The sequence below is a fragment of the Festucalex cinctus genome, chromosome 21 (assembly GCF_051991245.1).
Source record: "Festucalex cinctus isolate MCC-2025b chromosome 21, RoL_Fcin_1.0, whole genome shotgun sequence".
NCBI lineage: Eukaryota > Metazoa > Chordata > Actinopteri > Syngnathiformes > Syngnathidae > Festucalex > Festucalex cinctus.
In genome coordinates, this window is record NC_135431.1 from 10,388,862 (window position 1) to 10,407,395 (window position 18,534).

At 41.7% G+C, this 18,534-nt stretch overlaps 1 protein-coding gene across 5 annotated transcripts in view; it reads right to left on the reverse strand.

The window, feature by feature from the left end:
* The window catches only part of eva1aa (eva-1 homolog A, regulator of programmed cell death a), a 282,265-nt gene that overhangs the window by 66,761 nt on the left and 196,970 nt on the right, over window positions 1–18,534 (reverse strand). For all 5 annotated transcript variants that reach the window (XM_077511030.1, XM_077511023.1, XM_077511024.1 and 2 more), the window contains 2 exons: window positions 8,076–8,156; window positions 957–1,081 (listed from right to left, as the gene is read on the reverse strand). The gene's annotated coding sequence lies outside the window, so the exon portion shown is untranslated. The remainder of the gene's footprint in view (window positions 1–956; window positions 1,082–8,075; window positions 8,157–18,534) is intronic.

An 18,534-nucleotide genomic window follows, 5' to 3' on the forward strand; every position in this document is an offset into this window, starting at 1 on the left:
CTAATTTCTCCATATTACAGGATGACACACGGAGGAAAAGGGCCTTTCATACGGGAGGAGCAGATGTTTAGCGGGCTCATTACGGACCACACAGATAGCAGACGCATGAAGATGGCGATCATCTGTTGTGACGGTTAACGTCCTAAAATCAGCATCATCGTACACACAGCGGCTTGTTTGGCCCCCAAACCGTGCACCTGTCAAACCATCCCCAACTCCACCAAAAGAAAAAACAAAACATTAACTCGCCAGCTGCTGTTGTGTACAGTAAATCAGCCAGCATGTTGTCATTCCGCCACCTTCACTCTCTTTCTGTTGACGCACAGAGGCGGGGAAGCGGGATGTTTATCCCGTCGCACGCTGCCAAGTCTTTATAAGCAGACCGCGACTGCTAAACCAGTTTAAAGCGCACAGTTACTGCTTCAAGGAAAGTTCCTGTGCGCGCATGTGAGAGAGCGTCAGACAGCGAGAGATCTCAACTGCATGTGCCGCTCGTGCCCTCAGGTTGACTTGTCTGCACCTGGAGAGGAGTTGAAGCCCCCCAACCCCCTCGGCTGGGAAAGGAGATCAAACACGCACACACATACACACTCGACTATCGTATCAGCCTTCGCAGACAGACACCTCAAATAAGCGCCAAATGTAAACGTCTGGGACAGGCCCGTCTTGTTAGGAAACCAGATACGCTCCATTCACGCTCGCTGTGGGACGGGTGGGCGGGGCAAGTTGACGAGCGTCTAATCACATTTTTTTTGTGTGTGTGTAATAGGCTGCCATGGTGATAACGTACTGAAGGTCACAGGAATGAAGAAAAACTTTTGTTACATGAAATTGCTTTCTGCATTTTATCACAACAGCCCGTCTGGTCATTCCAAGGTTATTGTAGTTCAAGAAAAACATTTCTTTACAATATTTTCCATGTGCCCCCACTAGTCTAAATTAGAATTGCACCCTACCTGATTTTATCCATCTCAGGGGGCGGCCATTTTGTCTTGTTTTGCCACTTGCCGTCAACTGGAAATGACATCAGTGCCTCGGGGATCAGATCGCAACTGTCACGGCTCACCTGTCCTCTTGGTTCCTGCAAAAGGTACCGTTTAAGTCAAGGGTGGGCAACATTAGAAAACCCTCTAGCACGCCTGATCAGTTTTAAGTGGTAACAACATTTGCCACTAGATGGCAGACATCACTTAGTAGAACTTCAAATTGTTCATCTCCATTAGAGAAGAAGAATGTATTAACATTTACTGTCAGCTATGTTTGATTTTTGTTATTTTAGAGTCTAGTTCAGGAATGGGCAAACTTGGACCTTAGAGGGCCGGAGTCCTGCAGGTTTTGGATGTATCCCTTCTCCAGCACAGCTGGTATTATCATCAGCTCATCAGCAAGCTCTGAATAAGCCTGTTAATGATGCTGTTGATTGGAAGCTGTGTGTTGGAAGAGTGAAATCTCCAAAACCTGCAGGACACCAGCCTTCGAGGACCGAGTTTGCCCACCCCTGGTCAAAGAAACGGAACTAATCAGAATGTTACTTTTTTTGCACACTGCCACGGTCTCATATTAACAACATGCCACACACATTCATTGAACTAGAGGTCACAAACCCACAAACAACAATGATTAAAGCGATATCCAACACTAAATCAACTTTTTTTTTTTTTTTTTGCTGATAAACAGCATAAACTGGTGCCGACTACTAATGCTGTCTACATGTCCTGGTCATTATTTTTGACATAATGCATGTCTGTTGAAAGCTGTGTGGCGCCATCTTCAGGTTAAACACTGGGATAAACACAATTTGGGTATTTGTCCTCTCAAGTGGACAATAAGTTATTTACGTCACCAGCTCAGTCTCGTACACACTTTCCAATTTTCAGGTTAGTGATTTATTGTTAGCATTGTTTATTTAGCATAGCTTGTCGTAGTATAGAACGTATTTAGATCGTAGTTTTAACTGCTGCTGTCAATCACAGCCTGACCACGCCCAGTCTTCTCCTTTCTCCCCATTCACAAGCCCAACGGTCCTCCAGGCAACATCCCCTTCGAGCATTGTTTTCAAATATTAGTGAGGGGTGGAGCAAGAATCTGGTTAGAGGGTGAGTTAACGCTTTAACAACCTTATAACGGAATAAATTTGGTATTACACGACGCAATTCCTCTTGGGAACCAAAGTGTGGCCAAAAAGTAAACAAATAACGGCGACGTTTTTCCCCCCGAAGAACCGTTGGCAGTTCGTACGTAAACTCATAATGGAACGTTTCCGTTCCAATACAAGATGCAAATGCGGATCCGCGTCAGTCATTGCGGGACTTCCGACGCTATGTACTGCGTTTGAGATGTGTACATATGACAAGCGCAACCGGATCTTCGGCCACCCATAGGCCTCAGGTAAATTACATCCTGTCACAGACAGTGCGGGTAGATGAATTGACGAGCATGTGCGTGTATACGTGTACGCTTACGCTAGGCCACCCGTAATCCCGGCTAAATTACACACTTGAGTTTCACCATATGCTTCAAGCCAAATGACACGGCCTTCCGCGCCTCTCCGAGCGGTCCCAGTGGCCCCCGACGGGCTTCTGCCGCCATCTCTTTTTTTTTTTTTTTTTTTTTTTTTTTTTTTTTTTTTTTTTTTTTTTTTTTTTTTTTTGTGACGCGCTCGCACACATCCTGACAGATGCGGCAGCTGTTGGCGTACGTCGCCGAGCCGGCAGCTGATGCCTGCAGCTGAACAGGCGCCCATCAAAAGCCAGTTTTATTAATGGCGTCCTGTGTGGTAGGGGGGGTCTGGCAGGGCTCTGTGGGGTTAGGGGTTCACTTGCTGCATTTGTGTGTCACGGGTAGGGATGTCAATCACGCGACACGTTTGCGAGGGATGTTTCCGTTCACGGGCGACATGGGGAAGTAGCCGTCATGCTCTTTGATTGACAGATGAAACGGGAAATCCTGGTCTTGGCAAATTCCTCGCACTCACATGGTGGCATAACTGATAGTTCATCTAGACGTGACGTAACTTGAATTTCTCACACTTGACAAAGCACCAAGGGACAAGATGTTTAAGTTAAGGACGCTTCGTTTTGTGCACCTGCAAAATCTAATTGTGTAAATACTAAAACACTTCCGCCCGTTATTTTTGATATGCCTCATTACTTTGATATGGATCTACTTCGACATAGTTCATCCAACTCTCATTATTCCAGTTTCATCATATTCCAAACATTCACGCCATGTATGCTATTACTTTTCTCATTCCAAAAATGTATAGTTTTCCCAAAATTCAACATTTTCTGCCCCCAAAAAATATCTCCATTCATTCCTAATGGGACAGCTCATTCAATTTACCGTTGGAACAATTTTCAACTTGCCAATAATGTTCACATCCCACAAAAAAAAATCCCATCCATCCATCCATTCCTATTCAACATCATTCCTTACATTACCTTTTGAAATATTCCTAGAATTAATTTTCATTGAATGCAACATATGTATCCCAACTTTCACCCAAAGTCAGCTGAGATCCGGTTTCATTCAAAGAAACATTTAGCTATGTTTTTGTGATGATCTGACTTTGGATGTCACCTGAATTACGATATCTTAATATCACGACAATATTTCACTATCTCTGTATTAAAAATAATAATAATAATAATAAATCAAGTTTGGTTGTCTGCTCAAAGTACACTAAGAATTTGACATGATTTGGTAGTCTAACAACATAACCAATTCTAGGGATGGTCGATACCTATTTTTTTCCCAGACTGATTGCAATACAGTGCTTTTGATACAAGAAAACCCCACAAAAACAATTTGTTTAACATGATGAAACATTAATTTTTTTTGGCCCAGAACACATCGTTCCTCAAATCCTTTTTGGAACACCGGCCTGTACCTGCTGCAGGCTTCTGACTGACTGAGACAAACACGACTGGTGACGTGTGCTAAAAAAACGAATTTTGGGTCGCGTTCTAAAGTGTGCCAGAGTGGCCCTTGGTCACATGACTGAAGGAGAACCGTGACTGGACCTGGGGCAAAAGTAATTCTTAAAGTCTTTGTCTGGCGAGTAATCCCGTTATTTCTATATTAAGTGTCCTCACACAAACAAACGTTGTACTATGCAGTGCGCAACAACGGGGAAATGAACAACTAAGCTGGAACGTTTATTTTTTGACGCAGAATTTTACGCCCGAGGCAGCAAGTATTGCAGTCTGAGGAGAAAATGAGTCAGTGGTGTGCGTCTGCTTGACAACTTATTGACATTGTGCCATTATGCAAAACATCTCTGCCCAGCCCTAACAACATTCCTGCACAAGTGGCAGCTGTCTGAATGTGTCCTCTACTTGTTCGGGTCCAATCATAATTCGCGCCTTTTCGGCGCGTTGCTCAAGATAACGGCACCAAGGTTGTTCAACGCATTCTTCACATTTCCTGGGTATCACAGCAAGTTCGCCGCCACAAGCTTGTGTGTTTTTTACGTGGCTTGTCACGCTCGGGACGGCTCGTAACACGGCACACCGGGTTGCTTCTGTTTGGTCATCGTGACCTTGTCAGGGCACGAAAACGAGTCCGTCTGCTTTGATCCCGGCGCGATATATCGGTGCAGTGCGGCTCGAGTTCCTCTGGGGGGCGCCCTAATCTTAGGGTCCTCGCTTTTCCCTGCACAGCTGGTCCTCCTCTCTCCTGAGCTGTAATTGCAACTCTGTCCTGGGAAATGGAAAGAGGAAATCCCAAAGCTTTCGCCCTGCACTGATGACAGTAATAAAAAAAAGAGAAAGAGAGAGGTGAGGAAAAGAGGAAGAAAGAGATGAAAGCGGGTGGGAGGTGGATGTGGAGGCATGAAGGCGAAAGCAAAGAGGGAGGGAGGATGCTGGTTGTAAACGCTCCACTTTATTAACCTCATTTATCTGAGAGTGAAGGGAAAGCAGCGGGCTCATACTGTGAACACAAGGCTGGCGTTTGCTAATGACTGTACGCGCACGCACATTCGTTTCCTGCACACCTATCTTGACCTCAACACGTCAAACCTGATAATATTTGACTAATTATCCGCCCGGATAATCACATTCTGCATTATTATTATTGTTATTTGCTAATTTTATGTTCAGGCCGAAGCAATAAAAGACAGCGGTGACCCGAATTACAAGTCTTTCAAGATGCCGTCTCCGTTGTTCGGTTGTTGGCAGTGAACTCAATGCACTTTATAATTAGCAGTGAACTACTCAAAAAGAGCCTCAAGCTGTTCATTGACATTCCCAGCTGAGGTTTCGTCAAATTAAACATAAAATGAAGAGAATTACAAGTTGTGTATTTCAAACAATCTATTTTTTTTTCCCTTGCTAGCTTAATGCTAACACATAATGACATGAACAATTAGCTTTGATAGTATAAAAGTGTTACAAGTCTTAAAGCAAAATATTTTTCAACACAAATGGTGGCAAAATGCGCATACATTCTTTGTCCTCTGCGACTAATATTGCAGATCGTTGAGTCACGTCAAGAGCGGTGGTGTCTGTTTCTCTGTAAAGACTCGTTTATACTTCCCCTCGTGGCCAAGGCAGGCACACCTGATGGAGCACCACAATGTACTGAATTAAAGCATTAAATCCTGATAAATTCCTTGATTTTTCACATTTGATTTAATGGTGTTTTACAAAGTACAATGTTACGGATTTTTCTTAAAAACAAAACAAAAAAACATTCACCCCATTTTTTTTTCATATCGGCAGGCTTGAACGGATTAAAGTCATTGCCATTCATATCAATGGAGAAAGCTGATTTGAGAAACAAACATTTAGATTTGATTTGATTTACTCATTTACCATTAAACCCAAAATATTTACGTCTCACTAAATTGTTCAACACAAATTTTAACATCCTCAGTTTGCATCTAAAATGCATTTGTTGCAGGACCACATAAAGAAGACCATCACACGCACTCACACGCTCCAGCTTCCCTTAACGGCTTCTTCTGATTTAAGTGTCATATCAAACTAGAACACTTTCAGCAGACACATTACTGCAAAAATTGGTGCAATCTTTTGCCTCCGTGCCAAATCGCAGAGCTTTTGAAAGCGTACGCGCCGTCAAGTCTCAAGAACAGGTTCGCCATATGAAGGACTGAGAGGGCACTCAAAGGTTTGGACAAACAGTCTGGTGGAATCTCGTCACAGTGGGAGGGAACCGGATCAGATAGTAAACCCGGGCGAACTCTGTGCTGCAATGACCCCGGGTCAAGAAGGCCACTAAACACCGAAGTGAATCATCTGAAGTCTTCCGAGACAACATAGTTAGCCCTGTTTGCTGAGGTTAACCTTCTTTATGTACAAATTGGAGTAAATGTTTCCGATGTATCTTAATGCAACGAGTAGTGAGCAGGCCGTTGAAAACAAACAACAAATCAGAATTTTCCCAGTCAAGTCAAAGTGTCATTGTATATTGTCGCCAGAGAGAAATTTTTGCTCTCCAACTAGGGATGTCACGATAAGGGCAATATTGTGATATTAAAACTGCCACAATATCGTCGTCGTCATGTTCACAATATTTAAAAGGAACACATCTGTTAAAAAAAAGTCAGGTTGATTTCCATTTGTGCAGTTCTAGCACCCTCTAGTGGCTAGTTTATTAGTGCAATTTAATTTTCATTAGGGATGTTTTGGCCTTCTATGTTTAAAATTATGCTAATTGTCAGATGAAGGGGAATCTAATTTGCTTGTGAAGCGATCAATGTGTGCTTGCATTAGCAAGTAAGTGCCTCAATATTGTTATTAGAGATTGTAGGTGGTTTATAGGGGTGTTAAAAAAAAATCGATTCGGTGATATATCGCGATACTACATCGCGCGATTCTCGAATCGATTCAATAATCGGCAGAATCGATTTTTTTTTTTTTTATTATTTTTTTTTTAAGGATTCACACCTTGAGCATGGAAGAATGTTATATGAACGGAACATTAAGCCTTAATATTTTATTTTAATGCTGTTCAAACATGAAACAGATTCCAACCTCTATAAGACTGAAATTTCAAATCAATAAATAATACATTTTCATATAAATCTTACACTCTACAAGCTTACTGATTAGTATTTTCTAAATTTGAATGAAAAAAAATCGCAACAATCGACTTATAAATTCGTATCGGGATTAATCGGTATCGAATCGAATCGTGACCTGTGAATCGTGATACAAATCGAACCGTCAGGTACGAGGCAATTCACACCCCTAGTGGTTTATATGTATTGCTGATTTGCACAAAAGCACAATATTGTGCTTTTTTTTTAGTATGAGCTTTCTTTTTTTACAATATTGTGATCTTTTTTAAATATTGCCAACAATATCGTGATAATTTTCGGATCGTGACCATATCGTATCGTGATGTTTGGATATCATTACATCCCTATCTCTAACGTCTGCCGTATCTACGAAAGAAGTAAACATGCGTGAAAGCTACATATGTAGTTCATTCGAGCGGACATGCCGAAGTAATTATGGGAATGTTTGGCCAGCTAGCACCTCGCTGTTGGCCGGGTATGGCTAACACAGCTATTGTTAGGCTAACGGTATCCTAGCAACTGAATTATTTGGCCGGCTTACGCCTTGCTAACCTCCATGCTAGCAAGAAACGAAAGAGCGTTTGCTAACTTGAACGGCGGAACTGGGAGATGAACTAGCTTAGCGCTAGTTAGCATAAGGCTAGTAGCAAACTAGATGGATTTAAAATGGGAGCAAAGAGAAAAAAAACAAAACATTTGTTCTGCCACTGGTCAGTGCATCCTGGAGGATAAAGTAATTTATTAACCTTTCCATGACGACTCTCTGATATGTTTGACTGTTAAAAGTGAATATGGCTTTTGTAAACATAAGATAAAGCACTATATAAAGTGCATTTACCATTTTGATCTAATTGGATTGTGACGTGCATTGAGTTCCCATTCGAGTTGATTCGGTGGCTAACGTCAATACGAATAACAAAAGCGGATTTTGATCAAGTTCATAGAAATACTTCATACATGAGATAACCCAATATTTTCTTTGTCGTTTTCTTGAGGATTGATGTGGCAAATTTTGAAAACAATGTTTTACCTTCATTGCGTCCGATTGTCCAGTCAAGCGAAGACGACCACTCGTCACACTCATCCATTATACACGGCGGCCATTAATGACCTGAGTGGACACAAAGAATGCACTCTTAGGACACTTGCAGAAGACGAATGAGCGACGATGCACTCTGAACTATTGACAAATGGCGTGAAACACACACCGGACACACACTTAGGATGCGCATTGGAAGATGGATGACCCGGGCAGGGCCACGGCGATGTGACGCTGCCCGAGCTCAACTGTCGGTGACAAATGATCGGATTGTCTCAGCGGGTCCACCGAACCATCGCGACAGCTGACCAGGGTGGTTATTTTTTTTATTTGGAAAAGGTTAAGTGAGCGGTTCTTCACTGTCTTTCTCATGATGATCAGTAACAAATTACTTTACGTTTGCTGGACTGTACCTGAAATAATCATGTGTGTCTATGAACTGTATTCAAAATGAATCAAGTTTGCATTGTGTACTTCATTGAATTAGAGAATGAGAGTAATTCATTTCGTTAGTAGTGTCAGTGTGTCGACACTTACACGTTTCCCCATCTGGAAATTTCAAGCTAATTAAAAACAAAAGGAGTGAGACTGGCAAATGAACATGTGGACGGAGGTGAATTGACACCCTTTGAACGAGGTCGACGTTGTGAGTGTGATCTTGTAAAGAGCTGTGACCGGCTCTCAACCGTTGGTCGACGTGCCAATACGCAACCCGTGTTACTATCTCCTACACAATGCGCGTGCACCGTCATTAAACTTTTGACCCTGTTGTGTCTCAGCCTTTACAAAACTCAACTTTTGTCTTCGATTACTACCGTTGATAAACACAACTGGATGCAGATTACTGTAACAAAGTAATCACACAGATAAATTGCACAAATTGTATCGAGTGGGCTTCAACTTTAGACTCTTCTTATATCCACTGCCAGCATTCCACTAGTGTTACGCCTTTCACACTGCCTCAAAGCCGGCAGATTTGCCGGCTAGCTTCAACCCCCATTTTCTATCAGAACCTTACGCAAAGGGCAGCGAGCTGGGAGAAACACACATTGCTGTTTTGTTTCATCAGTATTTATTGTATATGTAATGTTAAGGGAAATATCGTGATATTAAAACTGCCACAATATCGTCGTCGTCATGTTCACAATATTTAAAAGGAACACATTTGTTAAAAAAAAGTCAGGTTGATTTCCATTTGTGCGGTTCTCGCACCCTCTAGTGGCTAGTTTATTAGTGCAATTTAATTTTCATTAGGGATGTTTTGGCCTTCTATGTTTAAAATCTATGCTAATTGTCAGATGAAGAGGAATCTAATTTGCTTGTGAAGCCATCAATGTGTGCTTGCATTAGCAACTAAGTGTCTCAATATTGTTATTAGAGATTATAGGTGGTTTATATGCATTGCTGTTATGTACAAAGGCACAATATTGTGCTTTTTTTTTTTAGTATGAGCTCTCTTTTACAAAATTGTGATCTTTTTTAAATATCGCCAACAATATCAACAATATCTTGATAATATCGTATCGTGATATTTGGATATCGTTACATCCATAGTATTTATACTGTTTTACCAATGTCATCTCTTTAATAATAAGAAAAGAAAAAGTGTTTTTGCTCTTTACTGGCTGACCAAATTCGAAACCGATTCTACCAGACAGACAATCCATTCTCTATTTTCAGTCGTATTTCTAATGGATTATACTTTACTGGTTGATCTTCAGGAAATGCACACCATAGGGAAATATCATCTATAAAGAATCTCCATTGTCGGATCGCTATCAAAAGCGGTTCGAGCTTGTGGGGTTGGATAAGCTGATTTCCGTGGTTTTACTGCAGCTTAGCCAGCTGATAGCCCTGATAACAACGCAGTATCTATTACTCGATGTACCACCCAGACGCTATTACCGAAAGGTCGCGACCCCCGAGCCACTGCCAGCCCTTCGTGGCCAACTGCCGGCCGCCACCACTCAATACCCGAGGTCCAGTTTCCCGATAAGTTGCTCATGTTCCCCGCCACAGTCTTCTTCACAGAAGTGTCCGGCTTGAAGATGGTTGGGGTGTTGTTGGTGTTGGCTGGTAACCAGCTGCAGATGTTGCTCCGAGAACACCGGTCCTCATTAACTTCAATGGACTTCCTAATGTGACAGCTCCCATATTTCATTGAGCGTGCACCCGGGCCCCGGTGGACCTGACTGACGCTTCCACTCCTCGTGAACAGAACGCCGATGACAGCGAGGTGTGAAGACACCAGGGGAGTGTGAGGCGCGACGCGGGGAGAGACGTCGCGGAGAGGAAATCAATTTATCGAAGCTTTTCACCAGGCTGTGATGATAGCTTGTGAAAAGTCGCTAGCGGATGATAACAGCTTGCGCTCTTCTGGTAATATTTCCGTGCACCTCTGACAGAATTTTCTTAAAGACATTTGTGAGCTCAGCTCACTGTTATAGGATGAGATGACCTGTTTTGTTAAATTCTGTATCCCATTGAGATGCAGAAACATACAGAAAATCAGAAGGACGCAAGGGCCACATAATGTTATGAAGAGAAATTGTGTTTAGTAATAATAATTGTACAAATAATTTATTTGGGCTTTTGCATATTTAGAAAAATGCTACAGTATATAAACCAATTTATTTGTAATATGGCAGTAGTGTTATTATAGTTTTGGAATTTTTCAATTTAGTTTTTATTTAGTTTTGAGGGGTTTTTTTTTTTTTTATTTGGTTATTTTTAATTAGTTTTCAGGGTGGTTCTGTTATTTTTTTTTTAAAATTAGTTTTAGTTCTTTAATAAATGCTTAGTTTTAGTTTAGTTTCAGTATTAGTTTGATTTTTTTTATTTTTAATGTGTATTACTTGTGCGCAATATTTTTCATTTTGTTTGTTTTATTGTAGTTAGTTTTGTAAACATAAAATGTAGTTTCAGTTAGTTTTCTTTTTTTAAAAAGCATCTTCCATTTTTATTTTATTTTGTTAACGAAATTTTTTATTTTATTTGAGTTTTTTCGTTAGTTAACTAAAATAAACTTTAATCGCGCCTGTGTTTTTCGACACCCTCCCTTCTTAATTTGACCATCTCCAAACATTTTTGTTTTTATTTGATTTGAACAGAGTCAAATGCCATTTTTAGCACACGTCTCGGGCCACTAAAAAGTGGACGGCGGGCCACAAATGGCCCCCGGGCCGTAGTTTGGACACCACTGACGTAAACCCAGAACACACAAGGAAGTCGGGCAAATGCCCTCGAATTAAGATTCGACAACCCCGTCCATCGATTGAATAATTGACTGGTTAAGAGGCGCGTGTGGGGGGTCAGAGCAAAACAGCCAAAGTCAATAAATCCCGAAAAGAGGCGCTATACAGCAGGGAAAACGAGATAAAAGGAGGGAAGTATGCAGCATGCGGGCTCATTGTCCTTGTACACGTGAGGGTGCACATTTAGGTAGAAGAGGGAAATGGGGTACAGATGTCGTGTATCAAACGCAGGCTTGAACTTCAATTACGACGCGCTCCCCTGCTGCACGGCATTCCCGGACATCAAAACCCCCTTCGACCTTTCTCTATGCTACCGCCGTGTCTCCCCTCTCCCCCACATACTTACCTGATGGCCGCGCGAATATCCGCAAGCCTGCCTGCCGATTGTTCTTTCTCGATGGCGCTGGTGCCGCATTCATTCGACTCACTTCTTTCTTTTTTTTTTTACGAGCGCAGCAGGCCGCACCAGCGAAGCTTTGAACTGAGCCGCCTCGAGACCCCCGCACACGTTAGCGACATGCGGCCCTAATGACTTGGCTATATTAGCATGCTCGGCGTGACGGCATCTCAGTCCGGTTCACACTTGCCCTGCCCAGCGCGCTCACATAAATACAAATCGTTACGAGGGGATATACGGGAGGAAGACGTGGCGAGGGTGAGAGAATTCCATGCTCCCTTGATCTCCGGGTTTACCTTTTATGTGACAGGCCTGCCGGGGGCCAAACCGTGCAGGGACAGGAGTATCAGTAGAGGCCTGGAAGTGGAACTGGCCGTGACCCTCCCCTCCTCTTTTTTTTTTTTTTTTTGCCGATTTAACTAAAGAAAGGGGCAAGGGGTTCCCTCAGGAGCAGAGGGGCGAGACGTCGGAAAATTCCCGGTGCTTCCCCGGTGCCTATAGAGGAAGGGGCCCCTCTGGATTTGTCAGTTGTGGCTGCAGCTGTCTCCGGGAGAAAATGGACCACAGTGGACTTGACACTTGATCTCTCTTCTCCCTCTGCATCCTTTTATCTCTCTGTGCTCCGACTCGGTGTATTTCTTGCCTCATCATTCCTCTCACTGTCTCACACTTTATGACAGCACCCCCCCTCTCAATCGCTCCGAGCTTCCACAACTATGTCCGATCTCCACCGGAAAATCACGCCTTTTTCACATCAAATAAGACTTCTCACACTAGCCTTTTGTTTTTGTGTCGCCTTTTCAAGCGCTGATTATAAATGACTGTGAGTAGAGCGTACGCCGCAAGAAAGGCTGAAAATCGACCAAATTGTGTAGCGTCATACAAAAGTGTAGAAAATCCCTGAGCTCTCCAGTCCCAGCTCCAACATTTAACTCTTTCGCTCCCAGCCATTTTCACAGAAGCAGTCCCGTTCGCTCCCGGCTGTTTTACTGCATTTTGCAAGGCACACAGAATATTGTGTTCTATTGCTATAAAAACATGGAACCTACCAAAAGAAACATTAAAGTCTCTTCTTTCATCAAGAAAAAAAAAGTATGTTTCTATCTGTTTCTGTTTTGCATCAATTAGCATTAGAAGAGAGCCAAGTTTCATCAGTTTTCACAAATCTATTTAAAATTGTAAGTAATTGAGCTTTTTTTTCTACATGGCCCTGGTTGATCTCCTTTGCTCTGCTGCCACCTGCTGGCCGTTTGTGTAATAATTACCATTTCTGCAACCGTTCTTTGCAGCTGAAAGGCTGCATCAAAGCCTTCTGTATGCTCTAGCATTAAAAACAACAACAAAAAACGTATAAATACGTCCTTGGGACACTTACAACATAAAAAAAAAACGTATTTACACGTTATTGGGAGCAAATGAGTTAACCGGTACTTCCTTGGTCACACTCCACAAGGTTTGTATAGTTTTGAATCTTGCTAAAAACAAAACAGAGAAAATGTTCATGGATCATTTTTCTACAATTAAAAGAAAAGGCAAACGTTATGAGACTTAAGTCTGTGATTGCCCTTAATACGTTAGTTGTTATACAAATGCTTTTTAAAATGATTACATAAGAAAAGAAATTTAGAAAGATTGGAGTGGGATTTTCCAACTAGCAAAAATATTATTGCAGCCAGGACCAAACCAAAAAGGAGAAGGCTTGTCGAAAGATGGATTTATGTGTTTACAACTGTTGGACATTAAACAAATGTAGCAATAGCATTTAGCATGAGCCAAAGTTTGAACAAAACCCCCTGATTAACTAAAAATACATTTTCTGTTGCGGCGCAAATGAAGCAGCTACGTTCGTAGCATCCTGCGAAAATGTCAAGGCAAAGCGGCGTTTCATCTTCGGTTTGTCTAGAGCTGTTTACATTTGTATTTTTTAACTCATTGAAGCCCCAAAACTCATCAATACGTTTTGTAATACTTCATCCTTCACTCCCAAACACATATTTATATGTTTATGGTTTTTTTTTTTTTCCCATGCTGGAACATACAGAAGGCTTTGATGCAGCTTCTGACTTGAAGAGGTCGCTTAAAGCAATGGTAGTTATTACAAAAAACGGCCAGCAGGTGGCAGCAGAGTATAAGAGATCCAACAGGGCCATGTTGCAACAAGATCTTTTTCCTGGTGTTTTAACAGAATTGTGAATAAGGATGAAACTTAGCTAGATTCGAATGCTAATTGCTGCAAAACGGAAACATACAAATATAGGTGGGGTTTTTTTGGATGAAAGAAAAGACTTAATTTTTTTTATAGCAATAGAACACAATATTCTGCGGGCCTTGCAAAATCAGTCAAAATCCAGTAAAACAGCTGGTCAGTGGAAATGGCTGGTAGTGAATGAGTTAATGGCTACATTTGAACAGAAATCTGGTGGCAAACTTTGACAGCCCCCATGAAAAACTCCATCGTGAGCCAGATGTGGCCTACGGATCCTTCTTCCATTCTAAACCAAAGAAGGAACATTCAACGGCTCAAGGTGAGTTGTTGAGCTGCAACCAATTCTTCCCGCTCATCTTCCTACTAAGGGCCTAACAAACTGCAAAAGGTGAGCAAGGGTTGGTATCGTGCTGTGGAAAAGCAGCTTAACTTAATGGACATATCCGCGCATGTGCTTGTGCAAACCGACCCGGCGTTTTTTTTTCCGTCCCCGTGTAATTGGCTTATTTTGCACATCTGGCTCGCAGAGCTGTCCAGTCAGCCCGACGGTCTCTATAAAGTACAACTCCACCCATAAAATCTCCATTAGTGCGAGGCTGCGTTGAGGTCACGGCGAGGAGTAGCGGGGGGGGAAGCGCTGCACTGTAACGCCTTCACACGTGGGGTCAGAGGTGAGCGCTGTTGACATTCCTCCCATGACCGTCTGATATCGGCGTGATTGATCTACTGCGGCCATGTTGTGGGAGGTACGCTCCCGTCCCGTCCCCGCTCACACGCGCAAACGTAAACGTTTACGTTTTGCTCATGCGCGCGTCGCTTTCTTCCTCGCTCACCTCCGCGTCTGCTGGACCTCCGAGCGTGGCTCGGAGGTCGCGCGGGGATTGACCTCGGATGTGCGGACCGCAGAGTGTTTCTGTTTTTCCTGTTAGCTTCAAGTAGATAAAAGAAAAGTTGTGATTGATAGCCTGCAATCGTCCGCAGGCTTTCGGTTAGCGCTTCTATGTGAAGGCTGCGAGTTACCACCTCGACAAATTCCACACCTTCCCAATGATGTTGGCCTTGGAAGGGAGTTCAACCTCCGACATTTTGCAGTCGGGAAGTGTGAAGTATGAAGACCTCGCGACGGGCCTTTTAACTCATTAGCTCCCAAAAACGTATAAATACGTCATATTTTAAATGTCTTAAGTGTCCCAAAGACGTATTTATAATTTTTTTTTTTTTTATGCCAGAGCATAGCGAAGGCTTTTATGCATTCTCTCTACTGCAGAAAATGGTTGAGTGGCAGCAGAGTATAAGAGATCAACCAGGCCATGTTAAAACTCCCACAGTTTTCCCACAGTTCTAAGCAGAATTGTGAAAAACGATGAAACTTAGCCATGTTCTATTGCTAATTGCTGCACAGTGGAAACAGATAGGAATATACTTTTACCCCTGATAATAGAAGAGACTCTAATCTCTCTATTGGTATGTTCCATATTTTTATAGCTATAGAACATAATATTTCACGGGCCTTGAAAAATCAGTCAAAATCCAGGAAAACACTTAAGTGAAAATGGTTGGGAGTGAATGAGTTAATAGCATTCGTTTTCATGCAGCTTTGTTATTCGCGATTATGTAACGCCGTCTCAAACTAGTGTGACACAATGCCGGTGGCATATCGCGAGCCATGACACCCGCTTGCCAGAGGCTGAACTCCACTGTTTTTGTTTACAGAGCAGACGTGTGGTTAGACCACAAGGCAATTACTCGTCCTGTACCTTTCCATATTAATTATGCACCTGAGTTTAAGGGGCTACTTGTTGTTTTTACAGTTGTTGGAGAATAAAAATGTGATCTTTTGAAGACGGTTCTCAAAGTGTCATTTCCAGATCTGGATTGCTGGCAGGCCCGTCTAAGGCTGTTACAAGATTTGCAGAATGTGGCTTGGCTCCGTCTTGCTGAAATAAGCAGGGACGTCCCAGAAAAAGATTTGGATGGCAGCATTTGTTGCTCCAAAATTAGGATCCAACTTTCAGCATTTTTTGAGGCATTCATAGATATGCAAGTTAACCCTCTTTGGTCCACAGGACACAAAGCACAAACAATTTGAAGAGTGGACTCGTCAGACCACAGCAGAAGTTTTCACTTTGTGTTAGTCCAGCTATTGTCATTTCGATAACCCAATTCCATTGACAGATATAAAAATTATTAAAAAAATGCTGTAATATCCATGCCAGGCCAGAAGTTGGCGAAGTCCCTTTTTTAAGAAATATAAAATATATTGCTAGTTTTGGCCCTAAAACCACACGTGATTTTTTTTATTTTTTTTTAACAGATATACATTATTGGTCAATGACTGACCACTCTAGTAGTAGTATCACTAACGCCACCTCTGCTCCCTTGAGAGGTATGGAAAATAATTACTGCCTAAGCACCAACTTTTTTTTTAGTACATTTACATTTAATTTTTAAGAACTATTTTTTAGGCACCATTTTTATCTATATGCTATACACTAACTGAATCCTTTAACTCATTCACTGCCTTTGACGGAAAAAGACGTCAAATGATGCAATGCATTTTTGCTGGGCTGGCAGTGAATCTGTTAAGTCTTTTCATTTTCCATACGGTATTTAATTGCGGCGTTTGTGTTCAAACTGTGCATAATGTTCTAAATAAATGGCTTACAATATTATTAATGTTTTAGGAATAAAACATCCACTTTCAGGTCCATTTTCATACAGCACTGTGTATCGAAATATTCAGACTAACACAGTTTTCAAATGACTATTTTCGGCATTTAGACGCAATGATAATGATTTTTCATAAACGTTTGAAAATGTTTGTGTTTTCAGGCTCCACCATGCAGTTGTTGCCTAAACGAAACGGCCAACATGACACCATTTTCAGTTAGAAACGTTGTTGTGTAAACATCACCTAACCTGCAGTCCAGTATTTGAGCATGATGTAACAGGAAAAACTCCAAGCAGAGATGTTAAGTTGTAAAGATTTCCCAAAAAAAAAAAAAAAAAAAAAAGAGCCTGCCACACAAGGTCGGACCTCGTGTACCTCGAACCTCCTACTTGCTTGCTTTTTCTCAAACCTCTTTAAAACAGGGATGCAATTATGAGCGCCATTATGAGTTGCGATTTTCAGTCAGGAGACAATTAAACGAGGTGCGCCCAACGCTCCCGTAGGCCAGCCAGTCATTACAGCCCACTCGCCATCACGCTTATCTCCCCCCCCATCAAATCCACCGAGGCCACGCGAGCCCATGATGAACTAAATCACATGTAATTGAGGTGTTTTTTTTTTTTCCTGAGCTCTGCGCTGATAATCTCCTGGTGCGTTTGGAGAAACAAACAAACAAACAAAGTTGGAAACAGACGGTCAGCGGCTGGGCGAGCTGATTAGGGTTCGGTCGCCGGGGCAACGGGACCCCGGCCTGTTTGTTTTCACCTTGGGAGGTGAAGTCTGGTGAGTATTTAAGGGTGTGCGCCGAGCGGGAGGTGGCCACTTGTTGTTTATTACTTTAATTTGTCTGAGTGGTTCTCGAAAGACGTTTAAGGCTGTTTGAAGAGACGCCGGATCAAGCCTGGAGTGTGGCATGCTGAGCTGGGCGGTGGGCCCGGTTTTTAAACCCTTCACCCCCACGCTTCCAAACCTTTATTTTGAAACGTGCCATTGTTTGTAAGGTAGAACAAATTAAGGACGTAAAACCTCATCAAGACTTCTATTCAAAATGCACACAGATTAAAGATCCAATTACTCCTGAATAAGGACAATACCATGTTTAAAGTGGTTCAATCGAGTGAGAGTACAGATTAGATCAGGGGTGTCCAAACTTTTTCATTAGAGGGCCACATACAGAAAATCAGAAGGACGCAAGGGCCTCATTATGTTATGAAGAGAAATTGTGTTTAGTAATAAAAATTGTACAAAAAATTTATTTGTGCTTTTGCATATTTAGAAAAATGCTACAGTATATAAACCAATTTATTTGTAATATGGCAGTAGGGTTAATATAGTTGTGGAATTTTTCATTTTAGTTTTTATTTAGTTTTGAGTTTGTTTTTTAATTTAGTTTTAATTAGTTTTCAGGTTGGTTCTGTCAGTTTTCTTTAATAAAGGCTTAGTTTAAGTTTAGTTTCAGTATTAGTTTTAGTTGTTTTCTTTTAATGTGTATTACTTGTGCATTTATTTTGTTTGTTTTATTTTAGTTAGTTTTGTTAACATAAAATGTAGTTTCAGTTAGTTTTCTTTTTTTTTTTAAAAGCATCTTCGTTTTTATTTTATTTTGTTAACGAAATTGTTTTTTTGAATTTTAGCTTTTTTGTTAGTTTTAGTTAACTAAAATAAACTTTAATAGCACCTGTGTTTTTTGACACCCTCCCTTCTTACTTTGACCATCTCCAAACATTTTGGTTTTTATTTTATTTCAACTGAGTCAAATTTTTAGCATATGTCTCGGGTCACTAAAAAGTGGACGGTGGGCCGCAAATGGCCCCCGGGCCGTAGTTTGGAGACCACTGGACTAGAGCAACAAATTACACCCACAAGTACTGCGATTGAAGAATAATAATTGAATATGCCATAGCTGATGTCATGATCCACCT